The sequence below is a fragment of the Pan troglodytes genome, chromosome 16, assembly GCF_028858775.2.
Source record: "Pan troglodytes isolate AG18354 chromosome 16, NHGRI_mPanTro3-v2.0_pri, whole genome shotgun sequence".
Lineage (NCBI taxonomy): Eukaryota > Metazoa > Chordata > Mammalia > Primates > Hominidae > Pan > Pan troglodytes.
In genome coordinates, this window is record NC_072414.2 from 71757567 (window position 1) to 71776656 (window position 19090).

Sequence of the window (19090 nt, forward strand, 5' to 3'; positions counted from 1 at the left end):
AGGGCAATGGCTCACCCGGAAGTGACACGGAGCCAGGGAAACCCCCACCCCCAGCCAAGGGAAGTGGTGAGTGAATGTGCAACTCAAGGAAACCACACTTCTCCCATAGATCTCTGCAACCATGGACCAGGAGGTCCCCTCATGAACCCACTCCACCAGGGCCTTGGGTCTGACACACAGAGCTGTGTGGAGTCTTGGAAGAGTAGCTGCTCAGGCATGCACAGAAACCCAGAAGCTTTCTATACTGCAGCCCCAGGGTCCCCGGCAAAGGTGACTGCAACTTGGGCATGGCAAAAAGTCTGTACATACCCCTAGGAAGGGGGCTGAATCCAGGGGGCCAAGCAGCGTCAGTCTGCAGGCCCCACTTCCATGGCACCTCACAAAAAAAGACCAACTGGCATGGAATTCCAACCAGCCACCGGCAATAGGGTAGTGCCTACCTGAGATGGGAGGGAGCTCCCCCTCTTTGCTGTTTGGACAACTCAGCCTTTCCAGCCTGTGGGCTTTGGAGAGTTCAAATGGACCAGAGGAGAAAGGGATTCCGCAACACAGCACAGCTGCTTTACCAAAACGTAGCCAGGCTGCTTTACGCAGGACCCAGATCCATTTCTCCTCACTAGGCAGGACCTCCCAGCCAGGGTTTCCAGCCACCCCCGCCCATATCCAAGGACTGGTCAAGAGTTCTGATTTCTCCATGGGATAGAGTGCCTGCAGGGAGGGCGGGCCACCACCTTTGCTGTTTGGGCAACTCAGCCATTCCAGATTGCGGGCTTTGGAGAGCCCAAACCAACTGAAGTGGAGGCAATACCCTAGCACACAACAGCTGCTTTGCAGAGGCATGGCCAGGCTGCTGCTTTAAACGGGATCTTGATCCATTCCACTGCACTGGGTGGGACCTCCCAGCCAGGCCCTCCAGCTACCCCCAGCCATGTTCTACAGTCAACAGAGTTCTCATTTCTCCCTGGGACACAGTGCCTGGGGAATGGGGCGGCCCGCCACCTTTGCTATTTGGGAGTTTCAGTCTTGGAGAGCCCAAACCAATGGGGAGCTGAAGGGATTCCCCAATACGGCACAGCTGCTCTACCAAAACACAGACCACTTCTTTAAGAGGGTTCCTGATCTCATTCTACTAACTGGGTGGGACCTCTCAACTGGGATCTCCAGCCATCTCCTACAGGTGCATTAAGGCCAGCAACAGGTCCATACCCCCCTGGGATGGAGCTCCCAGAGGAAGGGGCAGGCTGCCATCTTTGCTGTTTTGCAGCCTTCACTGGCGATACCTCCAGGTACTGGAATATCTGAGGTGACTAGAGTATGGAGTGGACCCCAAGCAAACTGGAGGAGCCCTACAGAAAACTGACCAGCCTGTTAAAAGAAAGAGAGACAACAACAAAAACACACAAAAAGAAACTCATCCAAAAGGTCAGCAACCTCAAAGATTGAAAGTAGGTAAGCCCACAAAAATGAGAAGAAATCAGCATAAAAATGCTGAAAACTCAAAAAGCCAGAGTGCCCTCTTTCCTCCAAATTACCCTAACACCTCTCCAGCAAGGGTTCCAAACTGGGCTGAGGATGAGATGGCTGAAATGACAAAGTAAGCTTCATAAAATGGATAAAAACAAACTTCGCTGAGCTAAAGGAGCACACTGTAACCCAATGCAAGGAAGGTAAAAATCATGATAAAACAATATAGGAGCTAACAGCCAAAATAGCCATTACAGAGAGGAACATAACTGACCTGATAGAGCTTGAAAAATATACTACACAAACTTCACAATGTAATCACAAGTATTAATAGCAGAATAGACCAAGCAGAGCAAAGAATCTCAGAGCCTAAAGACTGGCTTTCTGAAATAAGACAAGCAGATAAGAATAGAGAAAAAAAAAGAATGAAAAGGAATGGACAAAACCTTCAAGAAATATGAGATTATGTAAAGAGACCGAATCTATGACCAACTAGGGTAACTGAAAGAGATTGGGAGAATGGAACCAATTTGGAAAACATATTTCAGGATATTATCCAGGAGAACTTCCCCAACCTAATTAGACAGGCCAACATTCAAATTCAGGAAATGCAGAGAACCCCAGTAAGATACTCCACAAGATCATCCCCAAGACACATAATCATCAGATTCTCCAAGGTTGAAATGAAAGAAAAAAATGTTAAGGGCAGTCAGAGAGAAAGACCAGGTCACCTACAAAGGGAAGCCCACCAGATTAACAGTGGACCTCTCAGTGGAAATCCTACATGCCAAAAGAGATGGGACCAATATTCAACATTCTTAAAGAATACAAATTCCAACCCAGAATTTCATATCTGGCCAAACTGAGCTTCATAAGCCAAGGAGAAATAAGATCCTTTTCAGAGAAGCAAATGCCAAGGAAATTCGTTACCACCAGACCTGCCTTAAAAGAGCTCCTGAAGAAAGCACTAAATGTGGAAAGGAAAAATCATTACTAGCCACTATAAAAACACACTGAGGTACACAGACCAGTGACACTATGAAGCAACCACAAAAATAAGTCTGCAAAATAACCAGCTAGCATCATGATGACAGGATCAAATCCACAAATAACGATACTAACCTTAAATGTAAATGGGCTAAATGCTCCAATTAAAAAACACAGAGTGGCAAGCTGGATAAAGAATCAAGACCCACTGGTATGCTGTCTTCAAGAGACCCATTTCACATGCAAAGACACACATAGGCTGAAAATAAAGGGATGGAAAAAAATTTACCAAGCAAATGGAAAATAGAAAAAAAGCAGGAGTTTTTTTGCAATCCTAATTTCTGACAAAACAGACTTTCAAGCAACAAAGACCAAAAAAGACAAAGAAGAGCATTACATAATGGTAATTATGTAATTTAACAAGAAGTAACTATCCTAAATATATATGCACCCAATACAGGAGCACCCAGATTCATAAAGCAAGTTCTTGGAGACTGTCAAAGAGACTTAGACTACCACACAATAATAGTAGGAGATTTTAACACCCCACTGACAATATTAGATAGATCATCAAGACAGAAAATTAACAAAGATAGTCAGGACCTGAACTCAGCACTGTATCAAATGGAACTGATAGACATCTACAGAACTCTCCACCCAAAAACAATGGAATATACATTCTTCTTATCACCACTTGGCACTTACTCTAAAATTGATCACATAATAAGAAGTAAAAATGCTTCAGCAAACACAAAAGAACTGAAATCGTAACAGTCTCTTGGACCACAGCGCAATCAAATTAGAACTCAAGACTAAGAAATTCACTCAAAACCATACAACTACGTGGAAATTGAACAACCTGCTCCTGAATGACTTTTGGGTAAATAATGAAATTAAAGCAGAAATCCAGAAGTTCTTTGAAACTAATGAGAACAAAGATAAAACATACCAGAATCTCTGGGACACAGCTAAGGCAGGGTTAAGAGGGGGAATTTATAGCACTAAATACTCACATCATAAAACTAGAAAGATCTCAAGTTAATAACCTAACATCACAACTAAAGAACTAGAGAACCAAGAGCAAACAAACCCCAAAGCTAGCAGAAGACAAGAAATAACCAAACTCAGAGCTGAAATGAAGGAAATGGAGACATGAAAAACCCTTCAAAAGATCAACAAATCTAGGAGCTGCTTTTTTGAAAAAAAATAATAATAAAAAAATAGACCACTAGCTAGACTAATAAGAAAAAAGAGAAGATTCAAGTAAACATAATCAGAAATGATAAGGGGGATATTACCACTGACCCACAAAAATACAAGTAACCATAAAAGAATATTATAAACACCTCTATGCGCACAAACTAGAATATCTAGAAGAAATGGATAAATTCTCGGACACATAAACCTTCCCCAGACTGAACCAGCAAGAAACTGAATCCCTGAACAGACTAATAAGGAGTTCTGAAATTGAGGCAGTAATAAATAGCCTACAAACCAAAAAAAAAGCCCAGGACCAGAGAATTTCACAGCTGAATTCTACCAGATGTACAAAGAGGAGCTGGTACCATTTCTACTGAAACTATTTCAAAAAACTGAAAAGAAGGGACTCCTCCCTAACTCATTCTATGAGACCACCATCATTCTGATACAAAAACCTGGCAGAGATATGACAAAAAAAGAAAACTTCAGGCCAATATCCTTGATGAACATTGATGCAAAAATCCTCAACAAAATACTGAATTCAGCAGCACATCAAAAAGCTTATCCACCATAATCAAGTGGGCCTCATCCCCAGGATGCAAGGTTGGTTCAACATACACAAATTAATAAATGTAATTCATCACATAATCAGAAGACAAGACCAAAAACAAAAAGACACATAATGGATGACGGCCAGGCATGGTGACTCACACCTGTAATCCCAGCACTTTGGGAAGCTGAGGCAGGCAGATCACCTGAGATCAGGAGTTCAAGACCAGCCTGGCCAACATGGTGAAATCCCATCTCTACTAAAAATACAAAAATTAACTGGGCATGGTGGTGGGCACTGGTAGTCCCAGCTACTCAGGAGGCTGAGGCAGGAGAATCGCCTGAACCAGGAGGTGGAGGTTGCAGTTAGCCGAGATCATGCCACTGCACTCCAGCCTGGGCAACAAGAGCAAAACTCCATCTAAAAGAAAAAAAAGGTTATCTCAATAGATGCAGAAAAGGCTTTGCTAAATTTGCCATTTCTTCATGTTAAAAATTCTGAATAAACTAGATATTGAAGAACATAGCTCAGAATAATAAGAGCTATTTATGACAAACCCACAGCCAATATCGTACTGAATGCACAAAAGCTGGAAGCATTCCCCTTGAAAACTGGCACAAAAGAAGAATGCCCTCTCTCACCACTCCTATTCAACATAGATTGCCCTGGCCACAACTTCCAATCAGGCAAGATAAAGACATAAAGGGCATTCAAATAGGAAGAGAGGAAGTCAAAACTATTTTTGTTTGCAGGCAACATGATCCTATATCTAGAAAATACCATTGTCTCAGTCCAAAAGTTTCTTAAGCTGATAAGCAACTTCAGCAAAATCTCAGGATACGAAATCCATGTGCAAAAATTGCTAGCATTCCTATACACCAACAACAGGCAAGCTGAGAGCCAAATCATGAATGAACTCCCATTCACAATTGCCACAAAAAGAATAAATACCTAGGAATACAGCTAACAAGGGAAGTGAAGGACCTCTACAAGGAGAGCCACAAACCACTGCTCAAAGAAATCAGAGATGACACAAACAAATGGAAAAACATACCATGCTCATGGATAGAAAGAATCAATAGCATGAAAATGGCCATATTGCCCAAAGCAATTTATAGATTCAATGCTATTCCCATTAAACTACCATTGACATTCTTCACAGAACTAGGAAAAAAAACGATTTAAAAATTCATATGAAACCAAAAGAAAAGCCCGAATAGCCAAGACAATCCTAAGCAAAAAGAACAAAGCTGGAGGCAGCATGCTACCTGACTTCAAACTACACTACAGGGGTACAATAACCAAAACAGCATAGTAGAATAACAGATACATAGACCAATGGAACAGAACAGAGAACCCAGAAATAAGACTAAACACCTACAACAATCTAATCTTTAACAAACCTGACAAAAACAAGCAATAGGGGAAAAATCCCTATTTAATAAATTGTGCTGGGAGAACTGGCTAGTCATATGCAGAAAATTGAAAATGGACCCCTTCCTTGCACCATATTCAAGAACAAACTCAAGATGGATTAAAAACTTAAATTTAAAACCGAAAACTATAAAAACCCTAGAAGAAAACCTAGGTAATACCATTAAGGACATAGGCATGAGCGAAGATTCCATGATGAAATCACCAAAAGCAATTGCAACAAAAGCAACATTTGACAAATGGGATCTAATTAAACTAAAGAGCTTCTTCACAGCAAAAGAAACTATCAACAGAGTAAACAGACAATCTATGGAATGGTAGAAAATTTATTCAAACTATGCATCTGGCAAAGGTGTAATATCCACCATCTATAAGAAACAAACAAATTCATAAGAAAAAAAAACCCATAAAAAAGTGAGCAAAGGACATGAACTGACACTTCTCAAAAGAAGATATACATGTAGCCAACAATCATATGAAACAAAGGTCAACATCACTGATCATTAGAGAAATGCAAATCAAAACCAAAATGAGATACCATCTCACACCAGTCAAAATGGCTATTATTAAAAAAGTCAAAAAACAACAGATGCTGGCAAGGTTGTGGAGAAAAAACGATATGCTTTTATACTGTTGGTGGGAGTGTAAATTAGTTCAACCATTGTGGAAGACAGTGTGATGCTTCCTCAAAGACCTACAGACAGAAATACCATTCAACCCAGCAATCCCATTACTGGGTATATGCCCAAAGGAATATAAATTGTTCTGTTATAAAGACATATGCATGAATATGTTCATTGCAGCACTATTCACAATAGCAAAGACATGGAATTAACCCAAATGTCCATCAATGACAGACTGGATGAGGAAAATGTGGTACATATACACCATGGAATACTATGCAGCCATAAAAAGAAACAATATCACATCCTTTGCAGGGACATGGATGGAGCTGGAGGTCATTTTCCTTAACAAACTAATGCAATAAGAGAAAACCAAATACCACATGTCCTCACTTATAAGTGGGAGCTAAATGATGAAAACACATGGACACATAGAGGGGAACAATACACACTGGGGACTACTAGAGGGCAGAGGTTGGGAGAAGGGAGAAAATCAGGAAAAATCATTAATGGGTACTAGGCTTAATACCTGGTGATGAAATAATCTGTACAACAAATCCCCATGACACATGTTTATCTATGTAACAAACCTGCACATCCTGCACACGTACCCCTGATCTTAAAAGTTAAAAAAAAAAAAAAAAAAGAACAGCCAGGTAACATGTTCTCTTTTTCTTTGTTTTTGATGGGCAAGAGAAAGATGAACAAAGACGAACAAAAGAGTAACAGTACCACAGTGCAACTTAAGGCCTTCACCCAATGGAGACAGAAGGGATAAAGGGCATTAACATTTATTTTGAGGCTGCTCCCTACTAAGAACTTCACCGGCATGTGTATCCTCATTGGATGGTTGTGAAGTAGGTTCACCATGCACTAGTTCCCAACTTGTCTGAGTCAGTGAGACAGAATACATTCATATACAAGTGACAAGAAGCAGGTTCATTACTTACAGATAGACAGCAAGGGATGACAGAAGCCTAGCATTTACTGTGACCTGGTCCCCCCAAGCTTAGAAAAGCTGCCTGGGGTAGATGGAGTCTTATCTTCACATGGCACACTTGTACCACAGCTCAGGAACCCCAAATGGCAGCCTGTCCCAGATTATATACCTCTGGGTAACATGACATACTGGGCTAAGGTGTTGAAGAGCATTCCTGTTCTCCAGGGGGGACTTAATAGAGCCTGGGCTGTTCCAGTCAATTCCCCTTATCTCAGGATGTTGCATTGCCAGCACATTCTACAGTTATAGTTGAGAACTACAAATGAGACAGGTGCAGGGGAGAAACTAAATCAGCTCAAGGCCACCCAGATAATCGTCCTGCAAGGGTCACCTCGTCCTTTGAATTCAGATAGAATTGACTCAAACTTCCTCTTTTGGGCTCTATGGGGAATCCAATCCCTTTCTAAGATTTCTGTGAATTCCTTCAGCCCTAGATTCTCGTAGGAACACCTTTGCTCGAATGCCCTGTGTCTTCTGGGTTTCACTCACATCCCACTCCATTTGTTTCTCCCTCAAACATGGAGCACAATGTTTTTCTTTGACTTCTCCAAATTTTATTTATTTATCTATTTATTTATCATTCTTTCTTCTGCCTTCCTCTCTTTCTTTCTTTCTTCTCTTCCTTCTTTCCATTTGTCTGTCTTTCAGTCTTCCAAACAAACATTTGTTGGGCATTTACCATGTACTCAGCAACTATGCTAGGCACTGAGGACAGACATGAACACAGTGAACTCAGACATACTGTCATGCAGCTTACAGTAGAAAAGATGGACAGGAGTCAAATAATGATATAACTTGATACAGAATCATAGAGTCATAAGAACAAAAGAGCTGTCCATAAGGCTGGAGAGCACCTTACAGCCTGGCGGGTCAGAGAAGACTTTCCTGGGTCAATGACATATCCTTGAATTCTAAGGGATAGATAGAAATTGACTCAGCGAAGAGAAGGCAGAAAAGAATGCCAGGCAGAGGGAATCGCATATCCTAAGGCCCTGTGGCAAAGGGAGCCAAGGAAGCCAAAGAGTGCCACATGAGCAGTATGCAGAAAGAGGGCAAGTGCCATGAAAGACAGGGGAGGAGCTGTAGGTGGGCTGTGGCATGCAGGTCAAGGCAAACATGTGGTCTTTCACCTGAGAGCAAAGCAAAGACAGCAAGGAATTTCAGGTGTTGGTGGGAGGGAGAGTCTAGGGTGGGTTAAGGAGTGATGAAAGGCATGGCTATAATTTTCAAGAAAAAAAAAGGTGGCCGGGCATGGTGGCTCAGGCCTGTAATCCCAGCACTTTGGGAGGCCGAGGCGGGCGGATCACGAGGTAAGGAGATAGAGACCACGGTGAGACCCTGTCTCTATTAAAAATACAAAAAATTAGCTGGGTGTGGTGGTGGGCGCCTGTAGTCCCAGCTACTCAGGACGCTGAGGCAGGAGAATGGCATGAACCCGGGAGGCGGAGCTTGCAGTGAGCCGAGATTGCGCCACTGCACTCCAGCCTGGGCAACAGAGCCAGACTCCGTCTCAAAAAAAAAAAAAAAAGAAAAGAAAAAGAAAAAAAAAGGTACATGTACAAATCAATGAGTATTTGAGTATTGCAAATGTAATTACCAGTATAACCAATACCCAAATAAGATACAGAATAGTTCATCTCCTCAGAAAGTTCTGTCAATCCTTTTCAGTCAACCTCCAACAACCCCACCCACAATTACCACTGTTTTTATTTTTCTCACCATAAAATAGTTTTGCCTATTCTTACACTACAGACGAATCATATGGCATACATTGTATACCATGGCTGCAGTGTGAACAGCAGATTGTAGAGAAACAATAGTGGATGTGAAGTGGCCCAGAGAGAGATAAAGACCATTCAGACAACCATAGTGATGGTGGAGATGGAAAGAAAGCGCATAAATTGAGGAGGGAGCTATTTCTTTTTCTTTTCTTTTTTTTTTTTTTTGAGATGGAGGTTCGCTTTTGTCACCTAGGCTGGAATGCAGTGGCGCAATCTCAGCTCACTGCAACCTCCACCCTCCTGGGATCAAGCAATTCTCCTGCCTCAGCCTCCTGAGTAGCTGGGGTTACAGGTACCCACCACCATGTCCAGCTAATTTCTTGTATTTTTTGGTAGAGATGGAGTTTCACCATGTTGGCCAGGCTGGTCTCGAACTCCTGACTTCATGTGATCCACCCACCTCGGCCTCCCAGAGTGCTGGGATTACAGACGTGAGCCACTGCGCCTGGCCAGAGGGAGCTATTTCTAAGGTAAAATCAACAATGAAGGACTGGATGTAGAGCTTCAGAGAGAGAGAGGTGTCATGGGTAACATAGGCATTAGTGTGTTTAGCAGACTTTGAAAGTTTGGAAACTTGGAAAGTCCAATAGACCCAACAACTTAAAATTGTGCATAAGAATGGGGGTTCCTTAAAATATTAAACATAGAGGCCGGGCGTGGTGGCTCACGCCTGTAATCCCAGCACTTTGGGAGGCCGAGGCAAGTGGATTATTTGAGGTCAGGAGTTCGTAACCAACCTGGCCAACATTATGAAACCCCATCTCTACTAAAAATACAAAAATTAGCCAGGCATGGTGGCAGATGCCTGTAATCTCAGCTACTCGGGAGGCTGAGGCAAGAAAATTGCTTGAACCCCAGAGGTGGAGGTTGCAGTGAGCTGAGATCGAGCCACTGCACTCCAGGCTGGGCAACAGAGTGAGACTCCGTCTCAAAAAAAAAGAAAAAGAAAAAAAGAAAACATAGAATCACCATGTGATCCAGAAATTTCACTTCTGGGTATAGACCCCAAAGTACTGAAAGCAGGAATGTGAACAGATTTTGTACACCCATGTTCTTAGTAGCATTATTGACAATAGTCAAAAGGAGAAGGCAACCCAAATGTCCATCGACAGTTGAATGGAAGAATGGATAAACAAAATGTTGTATATACATACAATGGAATATTATTCAGCTTTAAAAAGGAATGAAATTCTGGCATATGCTACAACATGAGGGAACCTTGAGGACATTATGCTAAGGGAAATAAGCCAGTCACAAAAGGACAAATACTGTAGGATTCCACTTATATCTTGGCACCTAGAACAGTGAAATTCATAGAGACAGAATGTCAAATAGTGATTACAAGGGGCTAGAGGGAGGCCAGGAATAGGGAGTTAGTGTTTAGTGTTCAGGTTTGGGTTGATAAAAAGAGTTCTAGAGCTATATGGTGGTGATGGTCACACAATAGTGTGAATGTACTAAAAGTCTGTACATTTAAAAATGGTTAAGATGACGCCAGGTGTGGTGTCTCATGCCTGTAATCCCAGCTATTTGGGAGGCTGAGGAGGGAGGATTGCTTGAGTTCAGGAGTTCAAGACCAGCCTAGGCAACAGAGCAAGACCCCCATCTCCACAAAAATTAAAAATAAATTAGTCAGGCAGGTGGCACGTGCCTATAGTCCCTGCTACTTGGCTAGGTAGGAGAATCACTTGAGCCCAGGAGGTCAAGGCTGCAGTGAACCATCATTGTGTCACTGCACTCAGACTGGGCAACACAGAGTGAGACCCTGTCTCAAAAAAAAAAAGTTATGATAAATTTTATGTAATGTATCTTTTGCCACAATAAAAAAATCTATTCAAAAAAGTGTGATAACATCATTGAATATTCATTTTCTGTGTCAAATTTTTAAATATTTCTTTTAAATCACACATAAGACAATCTTCTTAAAACGCACTGGGCATTTCTTCAATAGTCTGAAAGCTCCCCTGGTGGTTTTCCACAGGTGCCCACCCATCCACAGTCTCAGTCCCAACCACTGTCTCTGCATCCTCCCCCCACCATCTCTTCTCTGCTTCACCCCAAGTTTCTGTCAATCCAGCTATTAATGTTTCTTCCATCTGCTGCCCTGGTTTCTATTTCCACCTTATCTTCCATGAGCCATCCTAATGAGCTTCCAAAAAGTCCTACATTTTTGTTTAAGCTGGTTTATGTTAGGTTTTCACACCAGGAAGCCAAAGAGTAAAGGACTTCATGTGTTTATATTAAATGCAACGGAAAACATATGACTATTGACATAAAACCTACCACTAATATCAATAAATGTATATAGGCTAAATGCACCCACTCAAAAAAACTGTTAACAAAATAAATGCAACCCTATGTTTTTTCAAGAAACACATGCAAAACTAAGTAATCAGAAAGATCAAATTAAAAAGTAAAAAAAATTAATTTTAAATGGCAAAGAGAAAATGAAAACAGGTGTCATGGTCAAATATGCTATCATTTAGAACTAAAAGCACTAGACAAGATAAAGAAGGATACTTTATGATGCTAAAAGCTATCATGTATAATGACGTTACTGTTGTTAATCTGTATGCACAAAATAATATAGCAATAACTTTCACAAAGCAGAAATCATAGAAGACAAAAGAAAAAATAGACAAAGTCACACTAATAATAAGAGAATTTAAAATACCTCCCTCAGACTTAGACAAATTAAGGGAGAAATACTTAGCAAGGATATAGAAAATCTAAATCAATCAAAAAATATATCTAACAACTATATATTCAAGCCTATATCCTGATAATCTCCTTCTCAGGTACATATAGATCAGTTATGACAAGAGACTATATTTTAAGCTACAAAGAAAATCTAAATTAATTGCAAAAATAGAAATGTCAAAAGCTTATAACCACAATACAATGAAACTATAAATTACTGACAAACTGTTTGAAATAATGCCTTTTACCTGGAAATGTTTTAAAACTCTTTATTAAACAACTCGGGTAGAGGGAAATGCAAACTGAAATTGCAAAATTTCTAGAAAACCCCAATAATGACAGTACTAGATACTAGTCACTAGTATCTAGAAATACAACTAAAGTAGTGCTTTTAGAGAAAAAAAAATCTATATATCCTTAAATAACTATATCAATAAGGATAAAAATGAAAATAAGTTATTTAATACCCAACTCAACTAATTAGAGAAAGGAAAATGAAATAAACCAGAAAAAAAAATAAGGAAAACATTCAAAAGAATAAAAGCAGAAATTAATTATTAAATAAAAATTAATATATTTTTAATTTATCAATTAAAAAGAAGTAGGGGAAAATGTAAGTATACAAAATAAGAAATTTCAAAGAAGAAATATTCATGACAGGAAATTTTTAAATCATGAGAGATTAGTATGTACAAACCTATATAAATAACTTTTCAAAGATAAAGTGAATAACTTCCTTGGAAAATATAATTTATCAAAACCAATCACAATAGAGATATAAAGTCCTAATAGGACACTGTCACTGAGGAAATAAAGTCATCAAAGTGAGTCTCCAATGACCCCTAAAACAATCACCAGGTGAAAATGGTTTCACAGGAAAGTTCTAACTAAAGTTCTAAAGATCAGATTATTTGCAATGGTAGTATTCTAGGGAGTAAAGGATACACACGTAAAAATATTTTAATACCAAAACCTACAAATATTTCACAGAAAAAGTCTAATCTCACTTAACAATAAGATGTAAAAATGAATAAGTTTAGAGCTCTAGGTACATGAGGACTATAGATTAATAGCATTGGTCTAAATATAGGTTCATGCTAAATGCATATATTTTAGCTGCTTTTGCCTCAGAAAAGTGGGTAGCAATTTGAGATAACAGGTATGTTAATTTGCTTTCCCATAGAAACCTTTTTACTATCTGAATGTACCCTATAACATCATGTTGTATACCTTAAACATATACAATAAAAATTTGTTTTTGCTTTCATTTTGTTTTGTTTTGTTTTGAGACAGGGTCTCACTCTGTCGCCCAAGCTGGAGTGCAGTGGTGCAATCATGGCTCACTGCAGCCTCGACCTCCCAGGCTCAAGCAATCCTCCAACCTCTGCCTCCTGTAGCTGGGACTATAGGCACAAGCCACCATGCCCAGCTAATTTTTGTATACTTTATAGAGACGCGGTTTTGTCATGTTGCCCAGGCTGGTCTCACACTCCTGAGCTCAAGCCAACCTCCCGCCTCAGCCTTCCAAAGTGCTGGGACTACAGGCATGAGTCACCGTACCTGGCCTAAAGTTTTTTTTTTTTTTTTTAATTATTAGAGTTTAATGCCAACAACAAAAATACATCATGACTAAGTGTGATTCATTCCAGGAATGCAAGGAAGGTTCATATTAAGCAGTCTATTGGCCAGGCACGGTGGCTCATGCCTATAATCCCAGCACTTTGGGAGGCCGAGGAAGGTGGATCACTCGAGGTCAGGAGTTCAAGACCAGCCTGGCCAATATGGTGAAATCCTGTCTCTACTAAAAATACAAAAATTAGCCATGCGTGGTGACAGGTGCCTCTAATCCGAGCTACTAGGGAGGCTGAGGCAAAAGAATGGCTTGAACCCCGGAGGCAGAGGTTGCAGTGAGCCAAGATCATGCCACTGCACTCCAGCCTGGGCGATAGATAAAGACTCCATCTCAAAAAAAAAAAAAAAGAAGAAGTCTATTAATATAAGTCCCCATAATAACAGAGTTGAAGAGAAAAATCACAGAATCATCTTCACAAGTAATAGATAACTGTAGTGATGGGAACTTCTGGAATTTCTCTTATAGTTGCTTCTAGTTTCCAAGTGAAATAGGAAACAAGGTCATCAGCTGAGAGTGAGAAATCAGGAACGGGGAAAAACATGAAACATGAAATCGTTGTCTAAGAAACTGTTTATCTTAACTAAATTAAATGAAACTGTTTCAACTATAGAAGATTATTTCTACAATGCTCCTCTGAAGAAAGATATTTTTCTAACTCCATGTTAGCCAAATCCATCCCTTTTCTCCAATTCAAATACATTATTTCTGTTCTGTCACTAACAGGACTTGAGGCCTTAAGTCACAAAAAATGATTCCTATAGAGTTGGAACTCTATAGGAATGTCCTATCAGTACCTTCCTCCTGGGCAGTCCCTAACCTCCCTCTCTGCTTCCAGTCTCACCTTCTTCCAGTTCATATTTCATATTCAGGCATTCAGTGTAAATTCACTAGTAATTAGTAAAACAAACTCATCTTTCAAGATGATATAGATGCCATCTCAATTCCACATCCAAGAATTTACCCTACAAATATATTGGCCTATATATTTAATGGTGTATGTACATGTATGCTCACTGCAGAATTATTTGCCTAGAAAACAACTAAAATGACCATCAACAAAGGACTGGATAGAAAATATTGTTACCAGCATACAATGGAAAACTATGCAGCCTTAAAAAGAAAGTTAGGTAGATCTAGGTATGCTGATTTGGAAAGCTGCCCAGGCTATATTATGAAGCACAGGGGAAATGTTATTTTAGAACCATATTAATAATACAATTCCATCTTTTTAAAGCTATATATTACAAATAGGAATTCATCATTATCCAAGAAGTTGCACATCAGTTGCAAGGTTATGAAGAAGTGAAAAAAAAAAAATTTGTTCTGAGATGAGATCTCGCTATGTTGCCCAGGCTGGTCTTGAACTCCTGGGCTCAAAGAATTCTCCTGCTTCAGCCTCCTGAGTAGCTGGAACTAAAGGTATGGGCCTTGATGTCCGGCTCCAGAAACCTTTATAATAAGAAAATATTATTATTAGCTCAGGTGCACTGACTCACACCTAGTTATCCTAGTGCTTTGAGAAGCTGAGATGGGAGGATCGCTTGAGCCCAGGAGTTCAAGGTTACTGTGAGCTGTGATCATGTCATTGCACTCCAGTGTGGAGACGCAGTGAGACCCTGTCTAAGAAAAAGAAAAAAAAAAAGAGGAAAAGAAGAGAGAAAATGCTATGAACATTTTGTTTCTAAAATTAAAATTAGTGCCCAAACACATCCCATGCCAATCGCAGCTCAACACTTTAACCAATTTCTATCAACCCAATTAGCATCTTCCTCAGGTGGCCACTGGTCCACAGGAAACATTAAGGGATGTACTCACCATCTCTGCATCATTTTCAGAAGCACTAGGTTTTTCTGATGCTCCTGTGCCACTATTTATAGGAGCAATCACTAGAGCACCTTATAAATCAGGAAATTAGATCTCTTATTTGCCAACTGACTTGTTTAAGGTCATATATCTAGTTAATGGCAAAGTTAAATCTTGATCATGCTTATTCCCAAGGTTGTGCTGCTATTTATATCATTCAGCTGCCTCATCCTAGCCATCCTTCAGGGCTGCCAATCAGACGTCACTTACTCCATGAAGCTTTCCAGGATGCCCTTAGCAGGAAATGACGTCTCCTTTCTCTGAACCACAACAGGACCCGAATCCCTCTTGTGGACTTTGTTCCTGCCTGCTTTGCTGGAACTGCTGATATAAGGACATATCCTCCAAGTTCTCTTTGAGGAAAGTGCGCTCATTAACTATGTTTGTGTAATAGCCAGGGTCACGATTGGGGTGAGGCAAGTGGGGGACCTGGAGTGCAAAATTTAATGAGGAATTCACTCTCAAGAGTCACACATGTACAGGGTTATTTGTCTCATCTTAGTTCCAACCCTGATGACATCTGATAGAAACAAAAGTCTACCATATTCTGTAATATAGTGTCCTGTACTGTAATAATCAGAACAGCTTTAGATTGGTGGGTGAACCACCCAAGGTCAGCCAGCTAGCCATTGATGACACAGGGATCCCTATGCTCGTAGATTTCCAACTTATAACATGGCATAGAGCATTGCACTGGGTTCCTGGGGAAGACTAGAAGGGGAGGGAGACTAGAAAGATGGTGAGACGGCTGGGCGCAGTGGCTTACGCCTGTAATCCCAGCATTCTTGGAGGCCGAGGCAGGTGGATCACCTGAGGTCGAGATCGAGACCATCCTGGCCAACGTGGTGAAACCCTGTCTCTATTAAAAATACAAAAATTAGCCGGGCATGGTGGCGTGTGCCTGTAATCCCAGCTATTCAGGAGGCTGAGGCAGGAGAGTCGCTTGAACCCAGGAGGCGGAGGTTGCAGTGAGTTGAGATCACGCCACTCCACTCCAGCCTGGCAACAGAGCAAGACTCTGCCTCAGAAAAAAAAAAAGAAAGAAAGAAAAAGAAAGAAAGATGGTGAGACATGGGTGCCACCTCAAAATGCTCACATACAAGGAGCCCTGGACAGCAGCTACTAAGTTCCAAAGCTGATTGCAGATGAGAGGCAATCTCCCTTTGCCAAATTCCATTTTCTGTCATTTCCAAAACAGTGATTTATTAAATAAATCATGAAATAACTTAAAATTAGATAACAAAGTAAAAAGAAATTGGATAGACAAAATGAGGCTATTTATCATTTTCTTTGTTTTAGGGTCTGAAGCACTTCCTTCCATTTGTATTCACAATTGAATGTGCTCATTGCTAGGCTGAGTTGGCCAGCAGATGAATGAGGTCAACCAGCCAACTCCCAACATACTCCTCTGGGCCATCTAGAGGGTCCTGGTGCTCAGGCTTCATTCTAACCATCTGCAAATCACTCCTTAGAGACAGGGAGTGGGGAATTGAGTTAGGCTTCTATTTGCAATAATGGAAATAAGAACTGAGGATTCCACATGGGCACAAAGAGGGGAACGACAGACACTGGGGCCTATTCAAGAGTGGAGGGTGGGAGGAGGGAGAGGGTCCGAAAAAATAACTATAACCAGGTACTACGTTTAGTACCTGGGTGACGAAATAATCTTTACAACAAACGCCCACAACACGAATTTACTGATAAAACAAACCTGCACGTGTATCCCCGAACCTAAAATAAAAATTAAAAGAATAAGAAAATTAAAAAAAAAAAAAGAACTAAGGGTTCCATCGACTTGTGGCTGAACTGTTCTTAGATTCCAAAGAAGCCTCTGAAACCAGGCCACTCTCTATGCCCCCAGGTGGATGCATGATCCCAAAGTCACTCTCCCTGGACTTGATATTGCTGAGAACAGCAGCCAAACCAGGCGAGTCAGTACGGAACAGCATCCAGGGATGACGCCTGTATTTATTCTACCACGAAAGGCCGAATCAGGAGCCTCCTTTAAGTCAGCTTGATCTGTCCCGAACTGCTGGCCTTCCTTATCTGTGCCTGTGACATCTTCCAACCAATCAGTAGACACATCCATAATGTACCCTGTCTCATAGCTTCTCTACAAAGATGGGTGAGATATGGTGTCTCACTCTTATTCCTCCCCTAACCTGACAGTCTCTGGGGTAACTGGAGCAAACACAGCAAAAACTCATTGGTTAAAAAAGACTTTCAAGTTGATAAGTCAATTTAAAGAAAGCAAGAAATTCTTAATCCTTTATGGCTGATGTGCAATCATCAAATCACATTATCACAGACCTCTGTTCCTTAGTGTTTTTTTATGTTTAAACTGTCCTTAGTCTTCTCAAGAAGACTAAAGACCATTATACACTATATCATAATTAATCGCTGATAAACAAACTAAGGACCTACTAAGCACCTACCCTGGATAAAGCACAGGGTTAGACATGGAGGTAGAAAAACAAAGAAGATACCAGCTCTGCTGAGAGCTCTGGATAAAGAACTCACTTGTGGTAGAATCAATAGAAAACCGAGTCCTGGGAGGGATGAGGCCGATGAAATGACAGACCTGTAGCACTGGGAGCTGGGAGCGAGGTTCGAGGAGGCCGGTCCACTGTGTCTAGTCCTTTCAGTGTTTTTGAACAGGTGGTTCATTCTGCTTGAAATGGCTCTTTCCCCGTTTTCCATCTAGTGAGCTACCTCTCATCCTTTTAGCCAGTTTTGGTCAATCAGAGGATAGCATTTGGGGCAGGTGCACCTTGAGACAAATAGAAGCCCCACGTGTAGGATAGTTTGGACAGCATTTACCCATTTCCCTTTCCCAAGGTTATCTGCCAAAAAATAAAAAAAAAAAAAATAAAAAAGCACTGGGTCTTTCAGTTTCACTGAATTCATCTGGGCTGCCCTAACGCAAAGCTATGTCAGGGAAGTCTAACTGCCTGCATGTAAGAATTAGGACCATCTCAAGACCAAATTCCTGAAATCTCAACTTTAAGCCTGACTGGTTAGAAGACGCTTCTTCGAATTTACACCTGCTCCTTATTATGTTCCTGATCGTTTCTCTACCCAGAGCAGCTGTAGCTTCCCCTAAGGGTGGCCCTGCCTGTGGCCCTGTGAATAAACATGTCTCTCCAGACCAAAGGAGTCATAGGGGGCTTTGTAATCACAGCTTATGAGTTGTATACACTTACTTAAATGGGCTTGATGCTGTTGATAGTGCTGTTTCTGAAAGGAAAGCTGACATTAATTCGAGGCTTTACCTGTTTCTTTTGCAGCTTTATTGTGATATAATTCAGATACCATAAAATTAAGTAGTTTAAATTGCATAATTCAGTGGTTTTAGTATATTCACAGAGTTGTGCAACTATCACCACAAGCAGTTTTAGATCACTTTCACCATTCTAAAAAGAAACATCATACCCATAGCAGGCACTCCCCATTTTCCCCCAGCCACCCTGCCCCAAACAAGACACTGCACTTTCTGTCTCTATAGATATGCCTATTCCGGACATTTCATGTCACTGAAATCATACAGTATATGACCTTCTGTGTCTGTTTCTTTCATTTGGGATACTGCTTTCAAGGTTCATCCATGTCATAGCATACATCAGTGTTTTAATTATTTTTATGGCTATGTAATATTCCATTGTATGGATAGACAACATTTTGTCTTCATTCATCAGTTAATGGGCATTTGGACTGTTTCTAAATTTTGGCTATTTACATTCAACATATTTGGCTGTTATGTTCAAGTTTTTCTGTGGATGTGTGTTTTCATAGCTCTTATTTGCTGGATCACATGGTAACTGTATTTAACATTTTGAGGAACCCCCAAACTGTTTT

The 19090-nt window shown here is 40.7% G+C and overlaps 1 long non-coding RNA gene across 1 annotated transcript in view; it reads right to left on the reverse strand.

The window, feature by feature from the left end:
* Positions 1-17822, reverse strand: part of LOC104002394 (uncharacterized) — a 336523-nt gene extending 318701 nt beyond the window's left edge. Inside the window, exon 1 of the long non-coding RNA XR_010151447.1 lies at positions 17756-17822. This is a non-coding gene — a long non-coding RNA (uncharacterized LOC104002394). The remainder of the gene's footprint in view (positions 1-17755) is intronic.
* Positions 17823-19090: the final 1268 nt, after the last annotated feature.